At 39.8% G+C, this 26,246-nt stretch overlaps 1 protein-coding gene across 5 annotated transcripts in view; it reads right to left on the reverse strand.

Moving 5' to 3' along the window:
- Positions 1 to 26,246, reverse strand: part of enox2 (ecto-NOX disulfide-thiol exchanger 2) — a 167,142-nt gene that overhangs the window by 65,091 nt on the left and 75,805 nt on the right. The window lies entirely within an intron of this gene.

Below are 26,246 nucleotides of genomic sequence, written 5' to 3' on the forward strand. Positions count from 1 at the left end.
TTGAAAAGCAAATATACACACACACACATATACATACATACACATATATATATATATATATATATACACACACATATATATATATATATATATATATATATATATATATATGACACATACCACGAAAAGGCAACATTTTTAGTGGATTTTTTTAAAGTAAAAGCAAAAATGTTTTTTTTTTTTTTTTTTTTTTTACAATGTATTATTATCTAAATAAGAAAAATTAAACAGTGAGTGGACATTATTAAATTGGCCTATTATGGGTCTATTTCGCACGAACAAATCATAGGATTCAAGTGTAAACAACTCCAACTTTTACTTTTATCCGCAAAACAACAAAAAATCCTTCACAAAATGTGGAGATTTAATACAAAGTTTTCATTGGGCTTTGAGAATATTTCACTATGAAAAGGCTCTATTTTATAAAAAAAAAAAAACCCAAAAAAAACCTTGGATCGTGGGAAAAACGAACAATTAATTGTTTTTAAGGTAATCGTACTTGGAGATGGGAAAAGCTCTGACTGTTCTGAACTTCTGTCTCTATGCCAACGTCATATTGAGCATAATAACTGTGCCTCGAGGACTGAGCTCAGCTTTTCATAGTTGACGGGCTGTTGTACCTAAGACAGCAAACTTTTTGAGACTCAATCAAAAAGTAGCCCAGGAGTGCACTCCATTTTGCCTCAGGACATGATTTGTCACACAGCAATTGAACAAAATTATTGTCCCAATGTTTACGTTACTAAAATACAGTTTCTATTCTCCATTTGATTTCCCTCACAACATCAACATAAATGGACAAATTTATCGGTACGCTTCTGTTCTCTAATTAGCATCACGTTTCTTCAAACATGTAATCAATCAGCTTATGAGCCTATTTACAAAGTGATAAATAGTCACTGTGATGTGTGGTGAGATGGTGCGTTCCAAAATAAACACGGACTCAAGGAAAGGAAGGCAAGAGTGTTATCTCATTAGATTAGAAAAGAAAATTATAGACACGCACGTCTAGCCATCGATTACCTAATTAATGCAACTGATCTCAAGGTTGTTTTTTTTTTACTCATTATTTTTGTCCTACTAAATTCCCCATGACGACTGCATACTCCACGAGAACTGGAAGGTTGTTGTCATGACATCTCAAATCATATTCTCCCCTTTTAGTAGACAGCTGAGTGCAGGCTGCCATGACCCTGCAGCTTCACTCAGAAAACACTTGGAAAATAATCCATCCCGCTGCGGTCTGCACATTTTATTCTGATTCTGCGACACCGGAAATGAACAGGGCCCGGTTTCCACATGCGGTGATAATCTTAATAGCCGACATGCACCCGGTGTCAAAGTGCGATTATAGTGGCACTGGGCAAAACTGACGCTTGGCAGCTCAAACTGTGGGAAATCACAAACGTTTGTATAAATAATGTCCCCCGTAACAGCTAGCATGCAGTCACGTCGCGGTGAACGCATCACGCGCGCTCAGCCGGTGGCCGCGGTCCATTTCCCCGCTCGAAAGCACCTTTCACTCTCTCCTCTGCTCGCCCTCTGTCCAGCTGACGGAGCCGCAAATTGCTGCGAGAGCCAAACTGCCCCCTCGTCTCCCATGACCACACATCGCTGTCCATCACGGCTGTGTGTGCTCAACAGAAGCAGGACGCAGTGCAAACAACGAGTTTGTCGAAAAACCTGAGGATGATGATGACAAAGACGGCGGCAATTTGCTGGTGACGAGGACTTCAAGAGGAAGAGGGTATTCCTGAAAGACTATTTCCGGGAGCTTTTAGGATACTTCACAATCACACAATCAGTGGCTGCACATCAGGGAGGCTGAATACACTTTGAATGGCGATGGCTTCTGGACCACCGGGACTCAAGACCTCTTATGCATTTTCTCTCGCTTTGGTAACTTTAGCCAAGAGGCCGGGTACACCTTGGACTGCTCATCGGGCAATTTGAGAGCTTTTATTTGCCACCTACACCGTATTCATAAAAAGTTTGAGATATTTGGCTTTTCATAAAAATTTCAGGATGAGCCGAAAATTCACTGCAAACTTTAATGACCCTCTCCATACTGTTGAATGTCCAAATGTTTCAATATTTTTGCAAATCATGCTGTTCTCTAACAAGGAACGTTTCCAAAAATCCCTGGCTTATTTTCCCATAGATCTTGCAGGAGATTTTCCACTCCTAGTGACACTAATTCCCTAGGACCAATTAAGTGGTTGAGAAGCCAGATGGATTGTACAATATAAAACTGAAAAACAACTTCAATAGACGCCGGATGCATTCGTAGTCATTGTTCCGTGATACAAGGGAGACTTCTTTCTCTTTTTTTTTTTTTGCGGTGGGACAAAAAGCCATTATGGAACAAAAATATTTTGGGGAAAAAATTATACTTCTTTCACCTGGATCTTCAACAAAGAGTGTGTGTGTGTGCCCAAAAAGAAAGTCAGGACTCAGGAGCATGAATTTAACAAGGCAGAAGAATGTGAATGAGCAGATGTCGCATTTATACAGAAGAAGTAACACACAAAACTCCAAACAACTCAGAGTGCATCTTAGTGCATCTTAAAGAGGCCAGATGTACTGGGACGATTATCCAATTCTACTAATGCAATAACCCCCCACAAAAAAAAAGACCACATTGAATCATACAGCCATAAAAAATAAATGCGTCAATAAATTCAAACACACACTCTCATCTATCTAACATCGCTGTCCAATAACAAGCATCCATCCATTTTCTATTCCTTTTTATCCTGCTCATGGTCGTGGGAGCGAACCCAGATTGTTACTATCAGCCCAATATCAGCTGTATTTTTTAGGTGTCAAGAACTCATGCAGGCTGCCGATACTAGTCACGGATACTGATGGCAAATGACATCAAGTAAGTCAGAAGAAATGTTTTGTCAACGTATTCAATGCAGTTTTATACAACAAAAGTACTTGAGGTATCGGTACTCTCTATCAGCGAGTCCTCAAAGCTCAAAAACGGATACTGGAATAGGTCTGGGAAAAAGTGGTATCAAACGTCCTTTGGAGAGACGCATTACAGTGCCTGTGTGTTAGAAATGTGCCTTTAAGAGCCGGGGCCTGGCAGGGTGGGGTGGGCTAACAGCAGTTTGTAATGTTTTCATTGTGTTTGTGTTTCACAATGTTCACAATGCGACAAAACACCAAGAACGACTGCTTGAAAAATTTGAGCAAAAGCAGAGGGGTGCCAGTAAAGAACTGCGATATACCGTGGGCATACTGTACTCCATTCTCTCCCTCGCTCTCTCGTTCTCTTTATCACTCTCAAGCATATAGACTTCTTGGTGTGGATTGACTGTGAAGGCAGGAGTCAGGCCTTTGCGCCACTGCAGAGGAACTAACCAACAAGAGTGTCATCAATATATGGAACCGAGGGAGGATAATCTGCCTGAATGATAAGCATGCAGAAGTCAAGTCAAGGCACATGCAACCTCTATCAAAAAACGGGCAAAAGGAACCCGCAGCGAGACAATCTCACTGTGCCAGCCTCGTCGTTGACACCGCCTTGATACAGCTTAGTGTGCATTCTCGCCACAACAATTAAGAGCATTTGGTTCTGCTCTCCGGGGTTATGGCCTGAAAGCTCCCCCGGCGGGCAGTCGGAGAAATTAAGTCATTTTCAGGCCCATTGGCCGTAAGCGCCAACAATAGGCAGATGGCCGCTCTGGGCCATTAATGCAAAATTCACGTGGTTTAAACAGCTAACTACTGGTTTACTCACACACCCGCGGAGGTCAATTGAAAGATGAGGGACAGCAAGTGAACAATGTCGACGAGGTTAATAGACAAGACGCAAAACAGAGTCGGAGAGAGCGCAGGAGAGCACTTTGCATCGGATTTCAAAGCGATGCTCGAGTACGGGGACTTGATGACAGTCATTATCTCTAAGTAGACGCTAGAAAAATCGGTAATTAGTGCGTAACGTAGCGCCGCCGCCGAACACAAAGCGGTCGAGAAGGCAGATGGAGTGTACAATGGAAAACAACTTTAATTGTAGCTAGCTGCATTCTGAGTCATTGTTCTGGCAAACAATGCTGACTTCTATGCTTCTTGGGCTCTTTTGTAGGATAAAAAGCCACCAATTGGAAAAAAGAACCATGCTTCCTTGACCTAGATCTGTTAAAGCCGATGAAAAAAAAATGCTTCAATTTATTCAGTCGACAAACCATCATAACGTTGCTGACCAATAACAGGCATGTAACGTCTTGAGCTTCATTTGTTGTGTGGCTCATAACTCGAAACACCCGTACTTCAAATCATCTTTTCTAATTGAAATGGAAGATAATGCCATTACTCCCATTTAAAAAAAAATTAAATAAATTGACGGCCATGCGCCTCGTTAGGATTCCCGTTGACAGCAATTCAAAGCGTTAGTTGAAGACCTGATCAGAGTTAAGATGCTAATTTTAGGATTTGGTAGTCTAAACCTTATGATTAAAAAATATATCTTATATGCTTTTCTGGTTATTTATTTAATTTTTTAGAATTCCCTCATCAGGGTTTAATTTTTATGGCCTTGGAACAGAGGCACTCATGTAGATGCCAGTGTTGTCAAGGAGGAACATTCATTGCCGGACAAGAGTGTGACTCTTTGACTTCTTATCAGGCTGGAGAGAGATGCCAGACAGGAAGTGATACTGTGATAGAGGGAGGCAGCCGAGAGAGGGGAAAAAAAAAAAGAACGGGAGATAAGAAAGAGTGTGAAAGTGAGGAAAAGCAGAGCTGTGACCTGGCCGCGTCGATACTAAGCGAGGATTGCAAACAATGTGATGCCGTCGCGATAAATAACAAGCATGCCTTGCCTGCGTGGAAAATAAAACATTTGTCAACGCGTCTATTAAATGCAATCAAGCTGCTTGATGAGATTGCTGCAAGGTGTGAGAGAAAAGTGTGAAAAATAAATTGTGCTAGGATAATTATGTGATTTTTTTTTCAAGGTATGAAAAAAATAATCTAAATGACAGTATTAGGCGACCGCTGATGATGCGATTCCAAAGAAACAAGCTGAATATATGTTTTGATTTGGCCTTTAGGTAATTTTTTAAAAAATACTGTTTTAAGATTACAGTGGAACCACAGTTTTTGTAATTTAACTATGCAAAATAAAGCATGATGAAAAGCAGAAAACAGAGAGGAGGGGTAAGGTAATTAATTGTTTGCAAAGGGGATCCCCCTGCCCGGGTTTACGCCCCACTGCTGATCTCCGTTTCGTTAGCACATTCTCCCATTTTGTAACATCAACATCCTTGATTTCCAGTCTTGTAAAAGACTGGCCATGTCTGCACCTGTTTCGAGTTCTTCCTTGAATTCTTTTGTTTCCCACCTTCTTTATTAAAGTGCCGGTGGCCTTGTTAGCATCCACACTCAAAAAAACAAACAAAAAAAACCCCACAATGCTTTACATTCTAAAATGCATTGAATTACCACGCAGGGTGATGCTTACTCAACGAGAAGCAATGGCAGACTGAGTCATGAAACGCAAAGGATGCTTTGTGGGGGTGCTCCAATTGGGAACTACGAGTGGCCGAGTCACGGCGTTTTGGTACGAGCGGATGTCTTTCCTTTCACTTTCAACCCCTGCCTTCCCACATGGTCGCACAGTCGCGTCATTCAGTCGGCTTTCAATTTGTGTTTGTGGAGTCATTCTCACCAACAGTTTCAAGGAATGGCGGAGGACAAAAGCAATGTCGAATTTTGAGATTGGTAAATTTGATTTTTGGATCATATTTATTCATATATGGAGATTTTGCTTTAATTATTATTATTCTTTTTTAAATCACCGTGGTCGGGGCATTCTTTCTTTGTGAGGTTGGTTTCGCTTCTCTGTCACGCCTCCCTGCAAGGCCTTAACGTGACATCACTTGTAATTCCTGCTTGTGCAGTCATTGGCCCATTCCAGGATTGGAGACTTCACTCAGTATTTTTTCTTTCACTCAGCTGTGGCACACATTTCTCTTTAAGTCCCACATGCTTGCATGTTCTTACTGTCGCATCATTGGCTGACATTCAGTGCCTGCGCCATCATTAGCTTGCCCCGATCTCGCCATCCATCTGTCTGTCCATCCTTTCCGCCGTTCCTCCATCCATGTTGTATACAACAAATTGGTGTTAAAGGGTGAACTGACGAATTCCTTGCGTGGATCAGATTAATTCCGGCACCTGTAGTGCAGCCATTTTTTTTTTTTTTTAAGGATTAAGATTCAGCAAGCGTCACAGCAGTAAATGCCACCAACATTTGGGATTTGCCTGCTGTCAAACACGACACGTGGCGTCTAAAAATGTCACCTCGAAGAGACACTGAGTCTAATAGACTTCTCAGTGCCTCCATTCAAAAGTTAATCCTCCAGAACCGACTGCATGAGAGTGAAATATTTTAAACGTGAACTCCACTTCAACGCTGTTAACTGTGCTTTATGATGAAATATTCAACAATTGGAGCAACCCAAGAGAGGGGAGCAAAAAAAAAAAACAAATATCAAAGTATGACTTTCCTATTTTAAACTTTACGAAATGAACCATTAAAAGCAAATGGGTGTGTGTTTTAGAACAACGTCGAACGATCCCACAAATTTAATTTAGTGAGTGGGAGAAATTCCTGTTTTTTTTTAAATGTGCCAATTATGTATCTTTTCCACTCTAGTAGAGTGGGTAAATATGTGCGGCAGTGAATTTGAAATATGTTTAATGGCGGCGAAGCCATTAGTAAATAAGGGCGGTGGGAGTATGCGCTATGACACACACACATGCGCGCACACACAGCAGGCTGATGTGAACGAAGTGAGTCCCAGTAGAGCAGTGCAGTCAACACTGGAGATGTGTGCTAATAAGGCAATTCCATCGGTACAAGTCGACGGTGCGAAATGAATGTGCAAAAACAATTTATGTGCTAAACACAAGCACTTGCATGTAGAAACACACGACATCAAGTTGAGATTTGTGTCTGGCTTTGTTTACCATCCAGCCAAGCAGGAATCAATAAAGCATCTTATTTGTTCTCTTAAAACATGCATTTCTCATGAGTGACGTAATCCAATGGCTTAAATGAGCAGCAGCTGTACTATATAAACGTGCATACCTTATCTCTTCAAAGTGAGGTCTGAACTCTATTGGACGTCTTGCCTTGAGTCATTGTGTCACCTAACAATGGTTAGAATTTTTCTTTCTTTATGATAATGCGTTCACCAAGCACTAAAACACCAAGCCCGTTTTAAAAGTCCTTTACTAATAATAATATACAAAACATAAAAGAGGAATGTTTTGCAACGTAGCAAACCTGCAGTTGTTGGGATGCAACGATTCATTCAAGCTCTTTTCGACTCAAATTCTCGCCATCTTTTCTAAATGAATAATTAATTTTACAAGCAAACTCCATTTTGATTTTTTTATTTGAATTTCGCCCTTGTTAAAAACAGTAATTTTTGTAAATTTACAATTTTTTTTTAAATGAATGAATAATTTTGACTATTTAACTAAAGAACTAAACATGAAAATATTTTTTGTAAAATTGATTTGACTGTCATTACAAATCCCGTGTTGATGAAAATGTCCATATCAAATCTTTTTTTTTTTTTTAATGTATTTTGATTGGCTTTTTGGTTAATCGTTACATTCTTATGCAGTTGTGTTGCATTGATTGTTCTAAACCTTTTCTTTTTCTTTTTAACAAGCTCCGGCTGTCTGTGAGACCATGAAGGCGTCTTTGATTTGTGATTGGATGAGTGAGAGAGGGTGAGGTAAGTGGAAGAAGAAAAAGGATTGCGAGCGTGCGTCTGCTCTCAGCGGGATGCAGGCTGGCAGTTGGGACGCTCGGATGTTTTCTTTGGCAACATTATCGGTTCATTTTTAAGGCGTTATTGATCGTATATTGTACATCTTTTCACTGTTACAGCAGCTGACGTGATGACATCAGGCTGCTCGTCAGCTGGCGTTGATATTATGCAAGTCACCATGCTAACGCTCTCATTTTTAAGAAAATATTTGCGGCGCCGCTGTTTTCTGCGCAGACCCACAAACGGTTGATTTCAGACACGGATTCTGTGTTGTTGTTGCCAAAACACGAGACGGACGATTATTCAACCGCAAGTTATAATTGTTATTGCGGAGTGCTATGGTCATTTTCCAGTAATACTGAACCATATTTATCACTTTATATGTCTGTGGCTAAAAAAAAAGTGTGGAGTCTCTGTCACCAAAATGCACGAGTGCAGTCAATGAATGGGGCGATCATTGCCAACATCTCAAATATTCACACTCTCGATTTCCTTCTCTATTAATTATTAGAATATAGCTACAGCGGAGAGGCTAATCTGCTTCTTTCTTGGCAATTGTGCCATATTGTTTGTGGTTCACTAGAAAATACCGTCGAGTATGTGGTACCTCCAAATGTTGTTTTTTATTAAGAGGACAAGGGGACTGGTACTCTGCAGTTGGGTAAATATATTTCCATAACCATTTCAGGAAAAATGGTGCATTTGAACAAATAAAGGCTTTTTCGCCAGTAGACCCTTGCATGCAAATAAATACTTGATTCTCTCTGCAATTGAGCAAAAGAACACACAAGGGCGTACGTTATATAACGTGTATAAAGTGTTTTTGTGCAGTCTTGCTTCAATAATGACCTATGTTGTAGATGTTTAATAAATTATGTGTGCACGTTAACATCTGATTTAGGAATTCATACCTCTTGGTCAAACATTTGCGCATGTTCACTACAGTCCAACCGCTGTTTGCAAAGTATTAGCATGTCTAATGAGAACGGGAAATGAAAGTGACTTCAAAAAGTAATCGTTACGTTTCCTCGGAGCGCCAAACGATCCCACGGCAGCAAGAATTTTAAACACGACATACTGTATTTGCACTAATGGAAAAAGAAAAATCATTGGGAGTGTTAAACTTTCATATCTATAGAGACTTCAAATCTCAATGCAGAAGCGGCCCTGACACGGCAGTGGATTTAGATAAACATGAATCTTAATGAAATGAGACGTGTGCGCGCATGCTATATTAATCAACTCTCGCTCATCTATTATGCATTAGGCTGCAACTTGACTTATCATGAGCAATTTGTACGAGGACGCCGCTGTCGTCCAACCAGACTGGCTGGTATGATTGCTTTTGGTCAATATCTGGCAACTTTCAAATTCATTTCAATAAAAGAGTTAAATGTACTTGCACGCCATATTATGAAGGTGCACTTGAGGTTGCACTTAAAAGAAGTCTGGTTTGACATGTAACATTAATTGTTACAACTTTGCAATCAAAATACCAATTCTAATGGAGAACACATAAGGAATCCACCTTAAGTGCCACAAACTTAATTAGCCTTTCAAAAAACAGTCACATACATGGTTCGGGAAAAATTGCAGCAATAAACCATATTCAAACCTTCATTTGTTTTTTTGTTGTTGTTAATCTCACAATTTGACATTATTGCTAGCTTTATGGCATCAAATCACTCGACAACATCAAGCATGCATTCTTCAGCTGAACTATGGCTTGCGTTTCTCTATTAATTACCACACTCTGGCACAGTCTCGCTGTTGAGTCAGCTTTTTAGTCAGGGTTCATGAAGTGTCCTAGCAGCACCACTGTTTGGTCAGAAGTTCACTCAATGTGACTAAAAATAAAGTGATTGTTACATGAAATTTGTATTTGTTCAGTATAAAGACTTGTTTATTTTTAAAGAGCAAGTGTGAAGTAATTTCAGAAGATGCCAAATGAAATCCAAGGCAAGTAATTACACATTGACAAAAATAATTTCCATTTCCTATATTCAACAAAGTGAATACGCACACTGTTGGTCCATTTATTCTGCTAGCACTGAGAGCACGCGTCATAGTGAGTTGTGTCCTACGTTGTCAAATAAAATTGACTTTTTTGTCATATTTTGTATAGCATTAGTAAGTAGTTAATTACAACAGAACAATGTCATTTTCGGATTCAGCAACATCAAAATACTTTGAACCCGTTGAGACTTTCTGGTGTCACGTTCAACATCGCTTATCCTGAACAGGGTTGACCGGTGTTATGAGTATGAATGAAAAATACGATACGTATCAATAAAGCGGAAATGCTTTTAAATCCAGGATCAAAACTACGCTCTTTTCCCTTACCAATAATTAAGGGCTTTCAAGTCTTTCTAGACAAACAACTGTTTTTCACTTTTAGATAACGACCATTTTTTCCCCCGTAAATTTTAAACTGATTAGCGGCACACTATTTTCCTCTTGAGAAACATTAGTAATATTTTAGAAAGTCTCCGTAGATTTTGGTCTATCACACAAAGTGACGTCGGAACCATAGAAGCAATTTTGCCGGCTTAAACAGCACACTTGCGTAAGCCTGTTTGGTTCAGACTGGCAATTGTATCAGGCTGTCAGTACAAAAGCAAGAAGAGTCATTTTTGTCTATTAAAAAACTGCATTTGAAAAGTAATCTGTCGGCTATCGCCGTCTTACTTGCATTAGTGATTAGATGCTAGCCGCTAACAAAGCAGCGGCTCACGCTGGAGATGCCGCTAAACGCTGGCAACAGGTGCCATATCAAGTAGTTTTTGTTTTTTTTAATAATCCCTAATTAGCGACTGCAATTGATTTCATGATGATGTTTGTCGTTGTCGTCGGTGACAACAGGTTTTGAAATGTCACAACTACAGCGGCCCGAAAAACGAGTCAAGTCAGCAGTTACACACTGCCGGGTGAAAATTGAAAATAATTTGAGATACTGCTTAACGGTAACGGGTATCTCCAGAAAATAAATACATTCTACTGCATAGAGCACAGAAAAGTAGATAAAAGTAAACCCCAAGAAACCCTCCATGAGGTCATCTTGGTCTTTCCTTAGCTATCCCCGCCCAAAATGTCATGTCTGTTTTCGTCAACACAAAGCATACACAGAGGATTAAGTCTGAGAACATCGCTTGCCAGCAGCACGTCAGATGGCGAATACGACAAGAATTTCACATTCGCCGCTCAAATAATGCAGCTAATCCTTAACAGTGCAGCGATGTCGACACAGAGCGGGAATCAGAACAGCTGTGTGATATAATTGATCCCACGTGTGATACCGTCAATATGTCCAAGAATATCTTATTTCCAGGAGAGCGGCGCAAGGCTGCAAGATTGCAAATTTACAAAAAGGGGCAAGTATATTATAACGCATAACATTGCCTTTTATGCGTTGATGGCCTTCAACAAGACAACAATGACAAGGTGGTCTGAAACGTAATAGTGGAAAGCTGTGACAGGGCTCTGAAGTTTAACTGCAAACATTTCCCCCACCCTTTTGCTGTGTCAACGTTCTTTGTGAAAGGTTATGACACCAAATTGCAAGACTGAGAACAGGCAAATTCTCACCTTCCGAGGTAAACTTATTGGCAGGACGACGTCTTTGTGAAAGGGAATTAACGCAAAGTCAGAACCGAGGGTGTGAACTTGCAAGACTGCGCTCACTTCTACTGACTTTTCTTTTTATGTTGTTGTTCTTTGTGAGAGATAGTGACATGGACGTGGCCACCTGGCAATTTCCTGGCTTGGGAGATATGCTTTATCAGAACCAGCGGAACAGTGAATTGTTGAGAAAGTGAAAAGCAGAAAAGCAAGACCAGAAGCGTTCATTTTATTGTGTTCATGTATTTTTGATGTTGGTTTTATAGTTTTTTTTCTCTTATTACTTGCATGTAACAGCCTCTTTGCTTGGTCATTGGAAATTAGAAATGGTTCTCAACTGATATCTGGTAAAATAAAGGTTGATAACTAAAACATTTCAATGCTCAACAGTTATTTGTTGCGTCTTGTTTCCTTGTTGCTTACAGTGATGGGCCAGTATCAAATTCTACACACCACTGTTTCATTTGATCACAATATTGCAGTTAGAGTCCGAAGTACGGTCTAATCCAGGCGTGGGTAAACGTTTTAATCCGGCCCGCCTAATTTGAAAAAAATTAAGTGAATAAACCTTGTTAATGTTTTATTTCCTAAATACTGTGGTTTTTCAAAGACATATATATTGTTGTACTGCTTTTGTTGACCCTTCATTTAAAATTAAATGTATTTTTTTTTCCCGATGAGGTGAGGTTACCAAAACACTCCATCCATCTGCGCCTGGTCCGGCCCCTCTGTCAAATGTTTTAACCCATTGTGGCCCACCAATCAAAAAGTTTGCCCACCCCTGGTCTAAGCGGACATGAACGGATGTTAGCTCAAGTCAAAAATGTATTTTACCAATGGTAGACACGGTAACCGTCATAAGCCGGGGGAGCTATATTAAGAAATTCATTTATTGAAGAGAGATAGGTTGGCGTGCTGGTAAATGTGATTTCGTATTGGAAGTAATTTGAACATAATTGCATCCTCTAGCAGCTATTCTACCTTAAGACATTTAGAATATTTTTCATCTACCTCGCTGTGGAAAAATTACCAAGAGAGATGACTTTTTTGACAAGGGAAAAAGTCGTAGGGCTCATTGAGAGGACAAACCAACAATCGGAGGGACCGCTAGATGGAAGGTGACTTTTTGAAACCGTGTTTTACTTTGAAACAAACAGCTCAGAACCTACTGGTAGTTTTTGCCACGGAATGTAATAATTGTCACAGTCCAACAACTATTTTATATATCTGACCATACGCTGGATTCTAAATCATCAGTCTGTGTCTTCTTTCATAACGCTATGTAAAAGAGCCTGGAAGAAAATGTCATCCACAAAAAAAAATTAAAAAAAAAACTCCCCGCCGCTCCCTCTCTCCGGAGGGGCCAAGTATGAAGTATTCTAAGCGTCTGATTAATTTCTTCCTGGCTGCTGTCAGTAATAATGTCCTCCATTGTCCCTCCCCGCATGAGGATATGAAGGAGAAAACATCCATATTATTGCTTTTAAATCCATGGACGGGAAGTTATGATGAAAGCTAAATAAAGCTCCCAGTGACTAAAGTGTGTATGCATTTTCAGGAACTTTGGCATCTTGTGTCCATCTTTCACTCTTGCAGGAATTGTTGTTTCACAAGTTGTCACTACACAGCACAAACTTCCGCCCTATGCAAGTCACACCAATTCAATGTGTCAATTGATGCCTCAAGGACAGCTTGACACCGTCCAAGAGGAAAAGCTGCATTTTATCTTTTGAGCTCTAGCAAAAATGAAAAAAGGGAAAACATCTGGATTTTCTGTCTTGTTTGCATAGCCGTCATAGCGACAAGCTAATATGGCATCGTGTCCTTGATGGTCGCAGCTGGAAATGTCCTGAGGCAAACTGCTAATCAATTAGTCTGCGGCAGGAACAACACATTACACCACGACTCAGTCAGTTGGATATGGACAGCCTTAATTCATTTAAAACCTTAATGAGTGCCATTACTTTAAGTGAATATTCCAGGAAAATATGAAATAATGTAAGTAAGATTAAAGTTGCGTCAAACTCTTTTCTTTTTCCATGATCTACAGCAGGGTGGGCCACAATGGGTTCTAAAATTTGACAGAGGGCCTGGACCAGGAGCAGATGGATGGAGTGTTTTGGTAACCTCACCTCATCGGAGAAAAAAAATACATTTAATTTGAAATAAAAATGAACAAAAGCATGACAATAAAATATATAGTATTTAGAGAATAAAACATTAACAAGGTTTATTCATTTAATTTATTTCAAGTTTGGCGGGCCGGATTAAAACGTTCAACGGGCCGCATGTGGCCCCCTGGCCGTAGTTTGCCCACACCTTATCCACAGTCCGCCCCAAACGACATTTGGGTTGCAGATCAATAGATGAATATGAGACAAAAGTTCATAAGTCCATCTTTTATATCCTGGTATTCACACCTAGATGTTTGAAAAATTCCAGGACAGAGCACTTTGTTTGAAGCCACCCACTTTTCAAGTTAGCAAGATATTGGAACGGACATTTTTAAATTTACTATGTATCAGTGGATCGGATGATGGATTTGGTGAAATAACCCTTTTCGTACTTGCAATAACGTCATTGAGCTGACAACTCAGTGACCTCACCAGGGGGGGTTCAATCTCGGCTCAGGCATCTGGATACCTCCTGGACACCTCCCTGTTGAGGTCTTCCAGGCAGGTCCCATCGGGAGTCTCCAAGGATGACATGTAACATATGCAGGAGAGACTATGCCTCCCCTGGTCAGGGAACGCATCAGAGTCTCCACGGGAAAGCCTGATGAAGTGGGCATGGAGAGTGAAATATGGCCTTCCCTCCTTATACATGCCCCCGTGTCCTGAACCCAGATAAGCAGAAGAAACTGGATGGCTGCATTTTTCCTCTCACTAATACGGTGAACGAGTTGTTAGAACTGCTGGGATAGACTCCAGCTCTCCCACAATCCTAATGATTACTAGCTGTATAAAACAAAAATGGTAGGTTAATTTGTACAGCGAGAAGTGTGAACGAGAAAGCCATGTTTGACTGTTTTATGTTTTGTTTTTGTTTCTATGTGTTAATATTTATTGACAGTAGTTGAATTTCATTTAGAATTGTGTAACAGTTAAGACGGTATAAATAAAGGTTTGACAATCTGACATTTTTCCTATGAGGGGGAGAAAAAAAAATTCTTGACCTTCTAGAGTTTAACTGTATAATGTATAATAAAATAGGACTACACCATGTATTTTTTTTTCTGTATTATACAGTGAGGAGAAATAGTCTGTCCTTGAATTTCAAGGATGATTAAAAAAAAGAAAGGATTAACAGTTTTACTGACAGAAAGGTGAGCTGAGGGCAAAGGCGTTTGAACAGCAGTTCCAGATGAAAACAAAGACTCAAGTTTGATTGCATAAAAAAAACACCCGTTAAATCAAGTACAGTCTGTCACTATTTTACAATTTTATGTAAGTTGTCAGATTGAATTAAATTTGATTAATGTGTTTTAGAATAATAATTTGTGTTACAGTGGTGCATTTATTTGAGAGTGACCCGACGTAATTTTCAAAATACAAGCCTTCGCTAAGCCAATTTTTTGCTGATGCTATCCGCTATATGTGAAGAGTGAACTCAATTCACTTCACAAGATTTTTATTTATTTATTTTATTTTTTGCAGACAGAGAACAATTCTTCAAACAAAAAACAAGAGGCTTCAAGCTGTTTATTGCCCCTCGCAGTTCAGTTTCATCTTAAACTAAACAGAGAATTACATATTGCATATTTAAAACGACATCATATCTGATTTAAGATTATGCATTAGCATAAATTATAATATTATTGCAGCCTTCGGAGCAGTTTAGTTGTGACCGTCTCATTTATTGTATATCCATGTCTTTATTATACCGCCCTCTGGTAGCCTGGCAATATTGTCTGGTCCAAAAAAAAATGAAAAATAATCAGTGCAAGAACTGAATGTGAATAACTTTATAACTGTGTTTTTCTGACATCTGTAAATTTATATATTTTTTTCACTCACTGCTGCAAATTGTGTTACCTAACTGCTTTTGATTGCAGCTCTGACGGTGACTACAAAACTCTATATTATTCAATTCTATTCTGATGTGGAGCCTGAAAAAACCCACACAGAAACATGATTTGGTGTGGAAGAAGAATAAGTGTGCCGAAATCCCGCCACAGAGTCAATGCCAAACAAGGTCGAGTCCAAGGATGTGTTGGCCCACTGACTCCCGAGCTGTCGTCACCTTGCCTCGGCGCTGACAGCATCTTATCAACAGCAGCCAATTACAAACATTGGCATCTTATCTGCACTAGCCAATTAGAAGCGGCGCAGTTTCTGTGAGGAAATGTCAACAGCTCAGTGAACTTGCCATGCTACTTTATTTGGACCCGCCACTTTCTACTGTCACACTAAAGGCTGATGCCGAGCAATGTTGTGACAAGAAAAGGCTGCAGGTATGACCGACTTATTCGCCTGACTAAAGAAACACATCATGTGTTGCGATATGGATTTTTAACGGGGACAGCTAATCCTGAAATGGCACTTAACACCAAAACGGCTGACTCCCTGTGTTTTTTTTTTTGTCAATGGGTTCTTCAGACTTTTTTTGTAGTTCTTCTCATGATAGACCATCTTACCAAATTACATACTGTTAAGTGGAACTAGCTTCAGGGGCTGAAAAAAAAAATACTCCAAGGGATTTCAGCGTGCCTATGACTATTACTTCACACAGCACGCGCAGACCATAATAACACGTTAAATGAACTGTTTGAAAAAGCCTGACAACGTGAAAAAGAAAATGCAGTCAAATGTCTCTAAGGAGTTTACACCAATCAGTCCAGTTTGACATTTTGTTTTCAATTTTCCCGTGTAAAATGTCGCAAAAAGAGAACAACCTGTACTGCTTTTTGGCACACTGTTACTGCGTGGCATAGCAGTAAGTGTTATTAACTCAGTTCCACTGCACACAGGCTTTTAGAACTTAACTGTTGAGCCCATTGTTGAACACACATGATCATAATATGGAATAGTAAACATTTATTGGATCATCGCATCATATTTTAAAACAATTACGACGCACAGGGGCCTTTTTATTTCTTAATGTTGAAACAAGATTTTCCATTATGCCTAGTTTTAATAGAATGATACATTTCCACATGTATAACCATAATGTATCCCACAGGACAACTTTTGAATATTTCTCATGCTTTCCGATGTGCAAATCGATGTCAGCATAATTTAAGCGCAGTTTCTCTACCGAGTGGGGAAGTTGTTGGACAACGTGTCATAAATTTGTCGAAACTAAAGAAGCGGCAACATGTTTTTGGCACCCGCGGAGATCTTTAGTGCTATAATAAAATCAAAAAATCTGTTAACACATTCCGACTATAACGTTCTGAATCGCAAACAAAATTAAAAGCGGGGTCCAAGCATCTCAATCGTCCCACTTTTGAGTATTCTCCCAATTTGGATCAAAGTCAGCAAAGGCCTGATTAACTATTGATGTTGCAAAGAGAGTGATGCTCAAACTGTCGTGGAACGTAAAAGAATCACTGCTTAAGTACTGTTCAGAATGTGAAACAGAAAACAGGCAATTGACTCTCACTTGCTCACACTAAAAGAAATGGTTTACACGCAATTAAGTTTGAGTACCGAATGTAGAAAAGCGCTAGACAAGTCACAGCCCATTTTCCATATTAGCAAGGCAACAACAAAAAAAAAAGACAGTTTTATATCCTTTTATGTATACCTCTGAAACCAACAATTTTCTAAGTGCTATGACAAATTAAAAATTACAGGCACTTTATTTCAAGGTTTAAAATATAATGCAATTTGCCACACTTTTTTGGTGTTTTTTTTATTTTTTTTCATTTATTTATTTATTTACATCGAGGATAGTCTTACAGTAGTTTCAATTAATTCTTTGTCATTTTTGTTGCATCATGAACAAACAGAAAAAGGGATTATTGGGCTGGAGTTTCAATAATTGAAATTGCTATGATATAGAGTCCGTTATTTCAGACGCATAAATAAATAGATGCAATGTGAATCGCAATTTTCGATCTAATTTTTGTAAGTCAAAACAGGAACATTGTCTGTCACGTGTCGTTCCAAATCGCATGAGCGCTCATGTTCTCTAACGCACGGTCTGCCCACATATGACGTTTGGCGCGGACCAGTCGCTGAATGAATCACAGCTCGAGTAAATTTTTCAGCACTGAGGTCACACCAGTGTGTTCAATAGTTCATCTCTTCCCTAATGGCGGCACGGTCGACTGAAGCCATGAAGCATAGCTGCGCTGACGGCCTTTCTTTCCCTGAGCATCTTCACGTCACAGCTTGAGCCAATTTGGACAAGGCTATTCTTGCACGGCCATCTTTAATGGATGAGGCAGTGGACTTGAGTTGATATTTTAAGAGATACTTTTTAAATTTTTCCTAATTGCAGCAGTAAAGTTTGTCGATAATGAAGTTGATCAACTCATTTTTCATGCCCAATTAATTCCTTTAAAAATGCATTTTGCCACATGCTCTCGAAAATGACATCACTCGTGTTGAGGGCTCAGGAAACAACCAATCACGGCCCCGCTTGTAAACATGAACCGTGATTGGTTATTACCTGAACCCTCATGTGATGTCATTTTCAGGCAACGCCAAGTGGCAAAATACATTTTTCAAGGCGTTAATTTTTACATGAAGAATAATGACGTTTTCAAATTCATTACATTTTTTTTTACTTCTGAAAATTGCAAAATTAGTAAAGTATCACTTTAAATGCAACAGGTCCATAAATGACTTCAGTATAGCACACAGCATTCAAATCAAACCACTCCTACTATGAACTAATTTGCGTAAAAATATACAAATCCAGGCACAGAAGCTTTCAAGACAATTTTGGATCTTGGACGTTTCTTCACCTTTGCAACCAGCGTGAAAGCAAGGCGGCAAGACAACAAAGACGGCTGCTCAGGAACATTAGATTTTCTGACGCACACACGCAAAAAAAGATGATCTGACATGGACATCAGGCAGAAACAAGCAGCTGGTAGGGTGCAGCTAATCCTCGTCAGGAGGTACAGATGACAGGTGGAAAGACAGGGATCAATGGTAAGGTGTTAAAAGAGAAAAACTGGACGTTTTTCAGTACAGCCGCTGACAAGAAACAGGAATGCACAGAGTGTATTGCACATTTAGATGTCAAATATACATTTATATGTTAAATACAACTCCACTACACCTCTGAGATGTTCTGTACTTTTTATGCTGTTTGGCTAGGAGGAGAGTGCTACGTCAACAGCTTGATGTCTGTCCAAAAAATGTCAAACGAAGACCAAAATTCCATATTTCCAATACCTACAATTGTAATGGCCACTCAAGAATAGTTTGTTTGCATTAAAAAGGGGACATGCAGTATCATGGAAAAATGACCTATTAATGGTTTATGTACAAATACAGTGGTTGTGTGTTGAATGCATGCACGCTCATCAAGTGTGAACTTAAATAATCAATAAAATACAATATTTTTGTTCAGGGGTGCCTGCCAAAGTGGGGGCCATTATTCTAAATTCTGGGGAATTTTGATAAAACATCTCACAACATGTTATTAAGATAGGGGGGAACAATATTAAATCGTGAAAAAAAATGCTATTAAATTGAAGATATAGTAAGAATGTTTTGTTCAAGCTTGGTAGGAAAAACAATGTTTGTCTGCTGTGAAAATAAATCAAAAGCCGACTCTTGAAACAAGCGTTTCCCTTAGTGTCTTAATGCTGTTTGACAAATGCAGACATTAGAAAAGACCACTTCTAGGCTTTTATCTTTTTTTTTTCCTTTTTTTTTTTTTAAGATCTGTCGTTGAACCCGCTCCGCCTGGGTAACTAATTTTGTTGTTTGTGTTCGTACGTGCCCTCGACGAGAGGAAATGCCAGCTTTTAAATCGATGTGTCGCGCCCGGGGGATGTGGTAAAGACAAACAAACAATCAAAGCCCACCTCTTGCCTTTGAAATGATCAAACTGTGAAAGCAAGATCAAAATACATCTTCAATTAAAAATTGAACAACATTTTCTTGTTTTGGTGTATGAACTTTGTGTCATACGCTGTCAGTAGTTTAGTTGAGTGATAAATGTAGTGCCCTACTTAGTTGTCATTAGCATCATAACGTCAAATGCTAACAGAAAATTAGCATCCACTTTGGGACTGATAGTCTATCATATAACGACTACTCATACACAAAAGTTAACATAACAAACAGGTAAGATAAGAGTATCAAAGGCACAAATTCTTCCCAATTTGTAAAAACCGAGTTATATTAATAGAGTTCTGTCACATCTTCCGTTCTTATTCTAAGTGTGTACTCCATCCATGCACGCCAATAAACTAACCCCAAGACTCCAAATCGTACAGGAATAGACAGTAATTATTTTTATGGTTTTTAAATTTTAGGATATGCTTTTTTTTAATCAAAATTCTTACTAAATTAATTCCTTTGTGTCCTTTCAAGTGAAATTTAAAGTAGAGTTGTCAAAGATGCAAGGAATTTTCTTTTACTCAAAATTCAAGGAGACACAGCTCCAAGGCTTTTATTTTAAATCATTAATCATTTCCACATGAAATATAATCCCCGAGATCTCAGGTCAGCAGACATGCGGAAGTAGCAGAGTGAAAATGCGAGTGGCATGAATTTCACATGATATTTAAAAGGTCATTCTGTACTTGACAAAAAGAATAGTAAATTCTAAGTTTTGAAATCAATGAATAATCACTGAAAAAAATCATGGCTTCTATCGCACTCGAAATAACTGCCATTATTTTTCTATAATCGTCCAGGATTCTTTTTACTTCGTCATGTCTCAAAGGCAGAAGAAGGGAACCTGAAAAATATTCAAGGACTTTTTTTTTTTTCATTCTGCTAATCTCCTCGCCGTTTTAGCAGTGCTTGCCTCAAGGGAATAATAGGAATAAGGCACAACAACATCATCCCTTTCTGCTGTGATCAAACAACTTGAGGAAAAAAGCACTTTTTTTTTTTTAACGTTACAGCGCGCAGAGCTGGAGTCTGTCTGCAGGCTTTGCCATTAGCTTCGGTGAGAGTCCACGGGCGCCTTCTGGCACCATTCATTATTTAGCTCTCACATGTTTGTAGGCGCTGCAAGATGGGGTGAAGTGCCAATAAATCTTTGACCGCTGCGGTGCACACAGGAGCGACAAAGCAAGAAGAAGAAGGAAAAAAAAAGGTCCAACATTTACTACGTTGTCGCTCATGATGTTTGGTAGCTTTGTTTTGGCCAGGTTTGATGCATTGAGTATGATGTGACAACGGGATGCTTTTGCATATTGTTGACAGTATGTGAAGTAGCCCGGGGTGTTTATTTACTCAACTGTTGCAGTAGATAAGTGGAATAAAAAGTTTCACAACTACTGTAAGACTCAGTAAACTGCAGTCATAATCGTTGCTTTTGGCAAATGAGGAAGAATAGATGCTTGTTAGTATTTTTATTTTATTATATCGGTAAAATGTTGATGTTCCAATATCCTTTGCTTATCACTTTTGAGATCCACCACGAAGCACCTGCCTGGTGCCACAGGTAAGCAGACGAACAGCTGCTAAAAGTAGTGAGGACAAAGCAGAGGCTTGCAGGGAATCAAGCCTTTCTTGTTGCAGAACGCCTTTGTAATGATCTCGTCATGACATATGTCAGGCAAGCCTAATAGCTGCCCAAATTGAAAACTCATCTTAAGACACATTTTGATTGTTGGCTGTTTACTCAGCATGAGTATTGTTTCATCTTTTGTGGTGTTTGTTGTTATGTTATTAATTTATTGTTTTAACTTTACATGCAGCAGTGGGTGTATTAAAGTGTTGAGTTGAGCTATAAGTGTTATAACACAGCCACAGAGCTGTTATTTGTTAACCTGTCTATGTGTGTCCCATTTTGCATTTGCATTAAAATAATGGATTTAAAGACACAATTTAAAAACACAATGTGGGATTCTCATTCTTTTTACTTTTACACTAAAGGTCAAGTGGGGATGGCATTAAACAGCCTCTGTTTTGAAGATGTTAAATGTACTGATTGGTGGAAACTAATTTGGGACATTTTATTCATTACTTTCTCGATCGACTATAGGGAGAATTTTCTATTAAGCAACTGGGATAAAGGATGGGTGGAAATGACTGAATAACGGGTAGGGAGAATCAGTATCTGAATTAAAATACAAATAGTAGCCAATCCAGTGATGCTATGTTCTTCAGACATCAAATGCCAATTACAACTAAGTAGTGCACTCCATTTCCCGGCTACTGCTTCATGACCATTCATTCATTAACCAACAATCAGTCCCACATAATCGGGAAAAAAAAATAATTAACTATTTACCAGTGAGTCACTCACATCCAAAGGAAGTAAAGTACTTGAATGTTGTGAAAAGAGATTGACGACATGCATTGGCGAGTCAGTCAATGTACAGTCTTTATCGCTGTTCGTGCAGAAGTGGAGACTTTTGTGTCATGACACACACACACACACACAAATATGCACACACGAATCCCCAAATGAATAAGAAGGCGAGAGGCAGAGCTATATGCAGTCTTCTATGCATTTCAAATCACTCCTCCACTCTTCCATCAGCACTAAGACAGCACTCAGGACGCCGGCGGCCGTTACTTGCTCGCTGCATATTTAATTTAAAGAGAGTCGGAATGCAAAACTTCAAGTGCATTCATGATATCAGAGTTGAGGGCCGCAATCAGTTTCCCGGGTGCAACCGCATTTGCATACTTGTATATTATTATAATAAATATCACTTGGCTAGTGTTGCAAATCATGTTATTAATTTGACATTTCGTTCGGTGCATTTATGACCTCGCCTAGCAACAATAGCGCGATAACAAAGGACAATCAGCGCCGCCCAAGACTCTTTTGTTTGGCCCACCTGCCAAAAACGGAAATAAATAAATAAATCAGAGGAAGTGCGGTGATGTGGAAATGTCTCATTTCAATGTCAATGGTGAGTTACACGTGCTTTTGTCATCCATTTTTCTCTTGTGGCCAATAATCAGGGCCAGCCCGAGCCAAATGTGGCATCCGAGGTGAGACTTTAAATGCCGCGCCACTCCATCGATGATTCACATGCACTTTCAAAACAAGTTGAAAAATCATCATTTCTACCATTGCCTTTAATTTACAAGAGAAGAAAAAGTCATTTAAAACACCAAATGGAACATTTTAGTCACTTCATTACTGTATTGTTATTATCAATTTCGCACTGGCCATTATTGGTGATGTACTAGGTGGAATTGGTCGGCTTCATATGCAAGCACACGTTTGGAGCGTAGGAGGAAGTAGAGTCCCAATGCATGGAGGTCGGAGCCCTGACTCGAACATCACACCTCACAACAGTGAGGCAAATGTGCAAACCATACACAGTGCTGCCCAAAGAAAACGATTGAATTTCAAGATGCCTTTTGTTGGGCAGAGACAAATTAAAAGCCACCTGCTATTTTACATGTACGATATATCAAACCTGTAGTGTGGATTTGGGTTCATTGTGGTCTTCGATGCCAGGCAGAAAAGCAGCTTTTGGCTACCCTATCACGCTTTGTTTTTCCTCTGAATGTGAACTGTTGAACCCGGTTGTGTTGTCCCATGGTCCCCGAGCCTGTGCATCACTGGTGCAACACCTGGTGCTGTTGCTCTGAAGGCACATCCAAAAATAAATGGCATCCTGGGGTAAGATGTCAGCAAGGCAGCCTAGTCATTTATCGATCCATTTTTTGGGGGTTGTTTCTTGCAATCTAAAAAGGGCGCTTTTAACGGTGAAGGTTCAGGGAAAAAGCAATCATCACATGGTCGCCCATGTTGAAAAGATTCCATGGTGATGCTAGATTCTATTTGGTTCAGTGCAAAGAAACGAGAGGCTTGCATCAAACACGCCGTGTTTCTCCATTCCAGTGCCGAGTGTTGTGATACATAACTGGTTCTGTTTTGGGACAGAGAGTGATGGACTAACGGGATTAATGTGCAAAAGAAAAGTTAAACTTTGATGTCAGTCATTAAATTAACTTCTCTCTAATCAAGACACTGTATGATGTGCTGCTGGAAAATGAAGACATTTGCCGCAAAATGTACAAAATTGAGAAGCTAAATAGCAGCGCAGCCGGACTTTGATGTCACTGAGACAGATATAAGCTTCTTAATTCAAGATAGTGAAAGCTTGCAGTTGATAAAAAAATGAAGACATTTGACCCAAAATGTGCACAAATGAGAAGACAAGTACCGGCAGACAGTCATAAGATTAGGAAATTTGGCGGAAAAGGTGAAAAATTTTGAGGAAAAATAGCAGCGCAGTTGTGCTTTAACATCACTGTCAAAAAAATGAACTTAAACATCGAATGTTTGCAACTCACGATCAGCATTGCCATAAGGCCCTGCCCAGATTTGCTTATTTGTGAATATCTGGATTTATTGGGTAACTCAAAGTGACTCCAGTAAATGGTAGCGAATATACAACATAAGGGATTTACATGTATTTTTAATCTGTAAGCATCAATCTCCGCTGGGTATTGGCTAGTATGTGTTCCATTACCGTATTTATACGGCCAAAAGCCGTATCAAAGGGCGCAGTACCAGTTGAGGGTGCTATTTCTGTATTTGATGCATAGATAGAACGCACCGTATCATTGGGCGCAAACAGAACCGAGCAACCGAGCAGTCGCGCTGGCTGCTCAGTCGCGCTAGTGTGTTTTTAAAATGGCAGCGGGAGTTCGGTGGTACTTTATTTTAGCTTTTAACAACATGCTGAAGTTGTCCTCATCCAAAAATGCACCAAGTCCTTGCCTTCTGTATCCAAGATAAACAGCTGGATACTTTCTCCACCAAACACGAGAGTCATTATCAGTCTGCCTCGCCGTCTCGATGCCGCGCAGCCCCTCAGATGGGATGCCGACACAATGCCGGTGTGAGCAAGTCACTAATCAACAAACGATGTGCGGTCACGGTGTTACATCAAAACTAAAACTATCACCTCAAATCAACCGAATAGCATAAGAGTGTAGGCCCAGCAAAATTCCGCCTCCCAGCCTTCCATACAATACCTTAGTTAACATGCATGCACACTAAAACAGAAGATAGCATGGCTAGCGTGGCTAGATGTTTTTAAAAAGGCAACAGGAGCAAAACTGAGTTTGGTTGTATTTTATTGAACTATTTAACAATGTACTCACATTATTATTGATCAGTCATCATCCACAAATCCATCAAAATCGTCTTCTGTATCAGAAATAAAGAGCTGGGCAAGTTCTCCCACAAACACGCCAGGTTCCCTCTCGTCATTGTCAGATTCCCCGTGTCGCTGCTGCGTGCGGCTCCTCATGATGCCGGCTTTTGCGAAAGCCCTAACAACAGAGCTAGCAGACACGTTTGCCCATATAGGGGCATTGGGGGCTGCTTTGTACTGGGGGCGTGCCTTTGCGTTGACATTCACGCCCATGTCCCCTCTCACGTCCGCCTGCTGTCGTTAGCCACGCCCGCCTTCTCTCTATATAAGCAGTGTGCAGGCAGTTAATGTTCGCAGTCAGCCCAGCGGTGCACTCGGTGCACCTAGTCCACATAATGGGCGCTGCGCATCAAAAGGCGCCCTGGCTTTTTTGGACGAGTTTCAGGACTTTAATGTGCGCCTTATGGCTGCGAAAATACGATACTCTAAAAGGCGCTACCTCCCGGTGACCTTGCACAAGTCCATCTTCCTCTCTTTAAGACACACACACCCCCACACGTACAATATCTCAATGGGCAATGAGCTGTCAATGGTGACAGCTAACGTTGCCTATTACATTATTTACCTGCTGACAACTCACATGTCTGGCAGCAGTCAAAAGAGAACATTCTTTGTTTAGATACATTACTTGTTATTTATTCATTTGTATTTCTGTGTGACATTAAATACGGTATGATGTTATGTGCTAAGGTTTAAGGGTGGCTGATATGGGCAAAAAAAAGAAAGAAATGATATTTGAAAAAAAAAATGATAACGATATTTGACGTAAAAATACTGTCAATTTGGATTTGATTTGCAGAACATTCCTAGATAGCGTTTTTGAACAATATCACATCTGGCAAACTACCAGTTTGCATTAAGTAATATGGTGATGGTGGCGTTCGTGACGCGACAACTTTATTGATGGTACATGTCAATGGTGTGGTCACTCAACTTGGCGAAGGTTCTATGAGGTAATGGAGTTGCGTAATCCTTAATATGGTTCATGGTGGAAAACAAACGTCTGCGAATTGCTCTTCATCGTGAACGTTTTTCACCACATCTTGCAATGTTTTTTTGGGGGTTTTTTTTGACCAACATCAGGCTTGTCAAACCTCGAATCATTTCCAGGCTCGGGACGTGGACTCGCTATTAAATTACTCTGCAAAATGGGAAAATTCTCCATTTCCCCACTCTTCCGTCTGCTTGTGGCCACCAAACAATGTAACTGAATCTTGCCCGATGACACAAAGACTTATTGCATCCTCTTCCTTTCTATGGACGCCGATTTGTCGAATGAGGATTTCATCACTTCCATCTAACTTGAAGCCCATGAATAGCCCCATTCATTTTTGTAAGGGTCCGTTTTGGAGACAGTATTACCACTCAATGTAAAACTGCACATTGTGATAGCAACTTGGACAGGAATGTTGAGGATGATAGATGATCGCCCACCACTTATGTTTACATTTCATTTTCATGCTATGTTTACATGTGATTATGATAGTAATTAGTGTGATTATCATTAAATTATGTTTTCCTTCCTCTGACTTCAGCTGTGCAACCCTTAATTC

Source organism: Idiotropiscis lumnitzeri, chromosome 4, assembly GCF_059441095.1.
Source record: "Idiotropiscis lumnitzeri isolate Australia: NSW breed Sydney's pygmy pipehorse chromosome 4, RoL_Ilum_1.0, whole genome shotgun sequence".
In the NCBI taxonomy this organism is placed as follows: domain Eukaryota; kingdom Metazoa; phylum Chordata; class Actinopteri; order Syngnathiformes; family Syngnathidae; genus Idiotropiscis; species Idiotropiscis lumnitzeri.